General features: G+C 48.2%; 1 protein-coding gene across 1 annotated transcript in view; it reads right to left on the bottom strand.

Annotated features, from left to right (window-relative positions):
* Positions 1–4,400: 4,400 nt before the first annotated feature.
* Positions 4,401–8,583, bottom strand: part of HKDC1 (hexokinase domain containing 1) — a 44,845-nt gene continuing 40,662 nt past the window's right edge. The window contains exon 19 of the transcript XR_011473581.1: positions 4,401–4,457. The gene's annotated coding sequence lies outside the window, so the exon portion shown is untranslated. The remainder of the gene's footprint in view (positions 4,458–8,583) is intronic.

Here is an 8,583-nt window from a genome sequence, read left to right as displayed (position 1 = left end):
GAGAAGCCCAAGTGAGATGATATCAGGCCTCTTTATAAAACATAAAAAAACACCTCTGTAATTCTCAAAGGAGAAATTATATAAACGTCCATTCAACAAGTATTTATTTGCCACCAACCACATGCCAATCTCAGTACCGGATGTTAGGACCACCATGGTGGAGAAGATGGACATGATTTCTGCCTTGCAGAGCGTGTGTAATAATTAAAGAGCAGCTATAGTGCATTGTGGATGGAGAAGAGGGGAGAACTGTATTTTGAACTGTATTTCCTGGACCACAGCCCCTCAGATCCTTGTGATTTCCTAAGTGATCAGAGCAATGGGAGAATCTTTTGTCCTAATAAATATTATTATATTATCATTGTTATATATTTATATGCATCATATTATTATTATTATTATTTGGTCCTCAAATAACTCCAGTTCCTAAAATAGTTCCGGAGTGATAAAGGTGAAAGGAGTGTATTGCTATTCCTTCTTTCTTCCTTTTAGGTACATTTGATATAAAACAGTATATCAGTTTCAACATTATAGTTCAACATTGTATACACTACAAAGTGTCACCACCAAAAGTCTAGTTACCATCCATTACCATACAATTGAGCCCCTTCACCCATTTGGTCCCCCCATTCCCCTCTCCCTCTGGTAACCACTAATATGTTCTCTGTATCTATGAGTTTGTTTCTGTTTTATTTTCCTTGTTTTTTAGTTTCCACATATGAGTGAAATCATATGGTATTTCTCTTTCCCTGTCTGACTTACTTCACTTAGTATAATACACTCAAGGTTCACCATGTTGTCACAAATGGCAAGATTTCCTGCTTTTGTAAGGCTGAGTAGTATTTATGGCTAAATATATGGTTGAATTAATCGCCTCTGGCAAATGGTTTAATCCACCAAGCCTATGGAATGAAGCTTTCACAAAAACTCAAAGGGATGAGGTTCAGACAGACTCCGTGAAGGTGGTGGTGAGGGCAGCTGGAGAGGGAATGGGAGCTCCACACCCTCTCTTATATACCTTACCCTACATGTCTCTTCCATATGACTGTTCCTGAGTTAAATGCTTTTATAATTAACTGGTAATTTACGAAGTACACTATTTTCCTGAGGTCTGTGAACCACTCTAGCAAATTAATCAAATGTAAGGAGGGAGTTGTAGGAACCTCCAGTCTATAGTCAGTGGGTCAGAAACACAGGTGACAACCTGGACTTGTGATTGGCATCTGAGGAGGGAGGGGGGCAGTCTTGCAGGACTGAGCCCTTAACCTGTGGGGTCTGATGTTCTCTCCAGAGAGACAGTGTCTGAATTGACTTAAGTTATAGGACACCCAGAACTGCTTGGCGTGGAAAAGAAACCCCACACATTTGGTGAGCAGAAGGGTTCAGAGTCGTGAGAAGGAGACACCTGGTGGAGTATTTCTTGTTTACAATCACCCGGCTGAGCCCAATATAGTACGTACTTGGTATAGGTAACTGAGCCCCAGGGGGTCGGTCCCTGCTCTCCAAGAGCAGGCTGTGGGGAAGAGAAGAGCCCTGAACTAGGGGTCAGAGAGCTGCCTCTAGTTCCTGGGTCCCCCACCTGTCACCTACTCGGTCATGGGGAAGATGCAAACCCCTCCAAGCCTCAGCGTCACCTGATAACAATTGCTTCGCTGTCTACCTCACAGGGTCATTGTGAGAATCACACACACACAGTTAATAAGATTCCCTCCAAGGGAGCTGTGAGCATGGTCTGAACGGAAGGGGCAGTAAAGAAACCTTGTTGCCCAATAATCTATGATAATAAAAGCGTAATATGCTAGTTAGACCAAATGTCCTTCCAGACGACCTTCCGGATGAAGCCGGGGCTGTGAGGGAAGCCCGGGTCCCAGGTGCCAGAAGGAAGCCGGTGCCAGCAGCCAGGGGAAGGAAGGCCAACTCTTGCACGAATTTCGTGCATCGGGCCTCTAGTCATTAATAATGCCACAAGGCGAGAGAGTTACGTTCCCGGAGCACTAACTGTGTATCACGTTTCTTACACATTTTCTCATTTGATCCTGGTCAACCATGAGAAAGGGGATAACATGATCCTATTTTACAGATGAGGCTGCTGACGTGCAGAGAGAGGGGCACTGGAACTTGCCGAAGGCCGCGCAGCAGGACATGGGAGACAGCCTGGGCTCCGATGTTATGGGCTCCAGAGTCCGCTCTCTTTCTACTGCACAGGCTGCCTCTGCTCCAGAGTCTGTGTCATGTCATGCACTCCTCCAGCCTCAGCCTCCTGAATGCTGGAGTGGGGTGAACCGTGTGCCCCCCAGCTCCAGGCCATTGGCAAGGAGAGCCCGCAGAAGCCCAGCTGCCACTAGCAGTGAAGCCGTTCATCAACGAAGTCCACGTGCGTTCTTGCCTTCCTTCCTGATACCGAGCAGCTTCCCAAGTCTAGTTCAAACTGCTCTGGGTCACCAAAGCCACCTCACACAGAAAAAATGTTACATCTCTCCCGCTGGCATGTATTCCTTAAAGTCCCGTGGATCTGGTGTATGACAGAGACGTTATGCTGTCACCCCCTTCGTCCATAGCCCACCATCTGTTACCCACGATACAGCAGTGAAGGTGATAAGGAGCCCTCGGGTCTGGCTCTGAGCACTGTTCGAAGGTCATTCAAAGCAACTTTGCTTTCTGTCAAAAAACTGCGTAGTTGCCCTGGCCGGTGTGGCTCCATTGGTTGGGCATTGTCCCATGCACCGAAAGGTTGCCGGTTTGATTCCGGTCAGAGCACATGCCTGGGTTGCAGGCTTGATCCCCAATAGGAGACTGCATGAGGCAGCTGATTAATGTTTCTCTCTCTCCCTCTCCCTTCCTCTCTCTCTAAAAATCAATTAAAAATATTTTTATAAAAAACTGCTTGGTCTAGAGTTCATATAGAAATTGGTGGCATTTCCACTGGCCCACCTCGGTTCCCCTCTGCATGCACACCCCACTTTATGCTGGGAGCTGGCAATCCCCCCACCTCTCTGTTACCCTGGGTCCTCTCTCTGGGACTCACACAGATCTCTCTGGAACTCCCTCCTCAGAATCTAAAGCATCTATGTAAACCAAGTGTTCTCCTTCCCCGAAAAGCTGGCACAGGCACCACATAACACAATTTCAAAATAGATGCTTCATTTCTTGTGTAATTTACCTAAATGTAGGGATCCTGCTATCCCAGTGTTTCAATAGAAGTGCCCACAGCTCATCTGCATCTTTAATGGCTGGAATCCTTGTTCATCTCCAGCTATGCTTTCTTTGTATCGGTGTAGCATCTTTTTCAGGGAGCGTGCACTCCCTAAGCAATTGACTGCCCATCTTTCCCTTAAGCAACTTGCCTGGAGGTAATTATAACTAGCATCTATTGCAGTGATGGCGAACCTTTTGAGCTCGGCGTGTCAGCATTTTCAAAAACCCTAACTTAACTCTGGTGCCGTGGCACATATAGAAATTTTTTGATATTTGCAACCATAGTAAAACAGACTTATATTTTTGATATTTATTTTATATATTTAAATGCCATTTAACAAAGAAAAATCAACCAAAAAAATGAGTTCGCGTGTCATAGGTTCGCCATCACTGATCTGTTGAGTGTTTATTATCTATGCTTATTATTACTGCTACAAATAACTCAAGGCATTAATTCACAAGAACCCCTCATACGTAATGCATCCCATTTTACAGATAAGGAAACTGATGCTCAAAGAGGGTAAGTAACTTTCCAAGGTCGTATAGCCATAGAGCCGGTCAGTAGCAGAGCTGAAGTGTGAAATCAGGTTGGCTCCAGCTCCTGCACTCTCCACCACAGTACCACCCTCTCCCTCCCAGCACAGCATCGACTCAGACACCCAGGTTAACAGAGATGGGCAACTGAGTACTCAAGGGAAAGAGCCTTTTACCACTTACCTGGCTGTGATAGATACCAGCACAGCATTTGCCTTAAAAAACAACACACACAAAAGCCACTATACATTATCCCAGTTACTTCAAACAAAAAACCTAACTGGAGTGAGTTTTGGGCCTGTTACAAATCACTGTGTAACCCTGAGAAAGTGTTTGTCCCTCTCCGGGCCGCATCAGTGAAGTCAGTGGGTTTGAACTCCAGGATCTACCTTTTGAGATCATGAGACTTGGGTATGCCTTCGTTCATCTTACTTCACAGCGAGGGACAGGACGCTGCCTGATGCCAAAGGCCAGGGAGGGTCTGGCCGGGGGAGGAGTGAGGCCCCTGTGGTTCGCACCCACTTACTTGCCTTGGGATGACTTGAGACGCCTCTGCTGTCTCGTCACTTGGTGTCAGTCTCATTTTTCCAAAAGGCCAACATATGCTGTCCTCGCAGCCCAACTGCAGATTCTTGGCACCAGGCAGGTGTGGGTGGGCGTTTGGGGTCTTTTCTTCCTTGGGAACAATGCTCTTAGTAATAGTGCTTTATTATTGGTTAGTTGGAGCCCTGAGAACAGAAAAAAAACACAAAGACGCATTGGTCATAATATCCAGAGCCACCAAAGGACTGGAACCGGGAGAGCCGCACCGGTATCCTATAAAAGGGGAGGGGGGGTGGGGGGAAGGGCGGGGAGGTGGAGGAGACAGGCCTCAGGTTTCCAGTGCAGAGTATTTACGCAGCCTTGTTGGTGGGGGTGGAGCCTTGGATGCCCTTGACATTGAGACGGTGCTTTATGGTTATGAAGTTCTGTGTCCCGCTCGACCTCACAGAACCTTGAGTGGGCGGGTGCACGGGACTGGTGACAATGGTGGGGAGTATAATAAAGATGATGGTGTCAATGGTAGCTGAGGTTCACTGAGCCCTCATGTCTGCCAGGTACCCGGCTAGAGACTTCCTGGGATGCACTCCAGAGCTCCCCAACTTCAGGAAGTGGAACCCACTCCCTATGCCCAGGGACTGAAGCTGAGAGAGGCTAAGCCACGTGCTCACAGAAATGCAGCAGGAACAGAGCTGGGTTTTGATTTCGGTTCTGTCCCATCCTGTGGCTTTAGCTCTTTATTTTATGGATGTGGTGGCTAAGGCTTGGAGCTAGCAAGTAGCTCACCATTCCCCACCCAACCTCTTCACCTCTCTCCTACCTTTCTTAAATCCTGCCCTTGTGGAGTTTACCATCTCAGGTGGGCGGGGGGGGGGGGGGGGGAGATGTGAATTAAGAAAGCTTATGAATTAACGATAACGAACTGTGAACTATGTGTGGTAACGATCATGAATGACATCTAATCCTGGGGGCTCATGGAGGCTTCCTGGAGGAGGTGTCTTGGACCTGAGACACAGTGGCCTGGCTCAGAGTTTTCTTTGGAGGCCCCTCAGCAGGGACAATGGACCTTAATTTAAGAGAAAGAGGAAGCAGTGGAGAAGGAGGACGATGGTCCCTAATGCTTATTAATCTGCCCCTTCCAGATTTGGGCCTCACTGAGAGTGGGCTGGCTGGGTCGCCCTCCTCTAGGGCAGTGGTTCTCCAAGTGTGGTCCCTGGACCAGGGGCAGCAGCCCTCCTTGGAAATGTGTTATAAATGCCCATTCTCAGGCCCCACCTCAGACCTACCAAACTGAAAATTCTGGGACAGAGCCAACATTTTGTGTTTAACAAGCCCTTCTGGCATTTTGCGACCTGCTAAATGTTCTAGATGCCTACAGTCAGTAGATTAATTCATTAAAAGTATAGTAGTCCTGTCCTAGCTGGTTTGGCTCAGTGGACAGAGCATCAGCCTGCGGACTGAAGGGTCCCCGGTTCAATTCCAGTCAAGGGCACATGCCTGGGTCGTGGGCTCGATCCCCAGTGTGGGGTATAGAGGAGGCAGCCAATCAATGATTCTCTCTCATCATTGATGTTTCTATCTCTCCCTTTCCCTTCATCTCTGAAATAAATTTTAAAAAAGTGTAATAGTCCTGGTTCTGCCCTGTCCAGTGTGACTCATTTAGTTGGATCATCATCCCATAAACAGGAGGATCACAGGTTTGATTCCTAGTCAAGGCACATGCCAAGGTTGCAGGGTTGATTCCCAGTTGGGGCCAATTGATGTCTCTCTCTCTCTCTCTCTCAATCAATCAATCAATCAATCAATAAAAACATATCCTTGAGTGAGGATTAAAAAATTATTTTAATAAAAAAGCCCTGGTTCTCTCCCACTCTCTCCTGTTCTCCACATGGAGGAAAATTCTTGATAAGAGCCTGCAGCTGCAGAGAGAAATGGGACAAGCTATTTGGTGGAGTGGGGGATAAAATAGAAGGCTTTTAGCAATTCAGAGATTAATTGTCCAGGGGATGAGGGGATGAGACCCCAGGACCTAAAGGCATATCCTCTGAGAACTGGAAAGGGCTTAGCAGATCCCAGCCCCACTCCCATCTAAGACAAGACCCAGTAGGTGGTACCTCACCCTTCAAAACAGCCGAACGTGTGTGTGTGTGGGGGGGGGGGGGGGGACAGAGAGAAAAACATCAATGTGAGAGAGACACATTGATTGGTCCGGAATCAAACCTGGGACCCTTCAGTCCATGGGCCAATACTTTATCCACTGAGCCAAACCAGCTAGGGCAGCCTTTTCCATTCTTGGCTGCTTATGTCTGAGACAAAAGCTGCCTCCCTCAGACTCCCTCTGACTTCCTTCCGTTGGCCTTCCTTCTCTGAATTCTTACAGAGAAACCCCTCTCCTTCCCCCCAGCTCCCAAGGATGACAGCCACGCTCATCTATGGTTCTTAGTGAAGAGGCAATCACTGACCAACCCAAGTATAAGAGGACCTCAGACTTACAAATGCTTTTATTAAAGCAAGGTGAACATGACAGAAACTTCAAGTACGGGTGCCCTTCAGCTGGGCCGGCTGACATGAGGGTGGCTGTGCAGACTGATCCATGTTCTGGAGAAAGTTAAACCAAGGTCACAGGATCTGAGCCAAACTCTGACCCAGGCCTCCCTCGCTCACTGACGCCTCTCCCCTGAGGTTGGTATTGAATCCTGCCCTCAGGATTTGGCTGGTGAGGAAGAAGATTTTTTAGATCGTATATTTAAACTGCCAATGCTTTTCATGGACCTCAACTCCTTCACAGCCCAGGATCGACTTAGTTTCTGGAGGAAATAGCCCTCATCTATGCCGTTCTGAGTTCCTCGTCACATCCAACCAACTGTGTGGTCGTGCACGCACTCATTTCACCACTCTGCATAGCTGATCCCAGCCCACCTGCATTTGCACACTACCCAGTTCCTTCTTCAACCAAGAAACCAAAGTCAACCCTAGACACTTCTACTCCAAAGAACATGCTGACAAAAGACCCAACTCAGAGAAAACAAAATGTGGCAGAGAATGAAAGAGCAGCGTAAATTCCCTTCTGAACTTATGTTCTCATGCTCTCCCAGCATCCTTTGCACCGGAGGAAGAGGGCAGAGGGATGACGAGCCCATTCCGGAGACAGCCAGACTAACGCCCAGGGAGAAATACAGCCCAGGCACCTGCCCCTCTGCCTGGTCATCTCACCACCAATCAGTGCCCCCAGGCCCGGGAAGGTGCTTAGCGGCACCACTGTCTGGAGATGGCATCGTCCCTTGAATAAGAACAGGGAATTTATCCACCATAACACAAGGTCAAAAGAAACTTACTATGAAATGGGGCTGTGACACTTCTTGCTGGTCTTTGGAGCGTCGCTTCGAGAGGAAAGCGCACTCCTCTGAGGCGGAAACACGGCTTCTCTGTGCTCTTGATGATGTCGGACAAAAATGTGACCACAGGCTCTTAAACAGGCTTTCCTCCAACAGAGAGCTCATCTGCCCACCACCTTGTAACAACTGGAGCCAAATTTCTGTTTCACTTTTACCAAAAGAGAGAGAAAGACCGACTCCATCCTACCACAACAGGCCATTGAATTCAAGCCTTTTCATAGAGGAAGCAAGAGACTTCCTCATCTCAAGCCAAAAATGCCAGCTATGCACTCCCACAGGACTCCGGCCCCCTGGAGGCGCAGGGCACCAGGGCTATGGCAATAACCTCCCAGCTGATCTACAAGTCAATTCCCTTCGGTGCAGAACTCCAGACACTGTCCCTCAGTTCAGATCCAAGCTTCAAGGCCCGTTTTTGCCCCAGAAGTCCCCGTGACCTCACAAGCAGACTCAGAAATCTAGACACACTAGCATCTGCGCCCCTGAGACCAGCTGCATTAGCTCTAGTTCTGTTTGAGAGGAGAGAGGGATTTCCCATGTGCTCCAGCGAGTGCTGCCTGCTGCGTTCCAGGCACAGGAGGCAAAGGCTGTGGGTGAGTGGTGGGAGGAGGGTGGGGGGCAGAGCTGATAGACAAACACATAGATTAGACACATGTACCCAAGATAAATGATCTAGGCAGCCAGAGTGTGAGCAATGGGTGCTCTGTAGTAGGTGCTTTAGGCGTCAGAGCCAATGTGCAGTGGTTCTAAGACGATGGCTGTGGCCTGGGACGCTGGCTAACCTGTCAGTTCCCCTGGGAAATGTCAATCTCCTTTCCTCCGCTCCCTCAGCCCTAATCCCACCGTTGTATTTATTTTTGTGCCCGGTCCTGTCCCTGGTCCCTCACAATTCACTATAAAACAAACCTTTTATCAGCATTGG

This window comes from Myotis yumanensis, unplaced genomic scaffold, assembly GCF_028538775.1.
Source record: "Myotis yumanensis isolate MYYU_CA2020_CCGP unplaced genomic scaffold, mMyoYum1.0.hap1 SCAF_13, whole genome shotgun sequence".
NCBI lineage: Eukaryota > Metazoa > Chordata > Mammalia > Chiroptera > Vespertilionidae > Myotis > Myotis yumanensis.
Note: the sequence above shows the minus strand (reverse complement) of the source record. Positions and strands in the feature narration are given on the sequence as shown.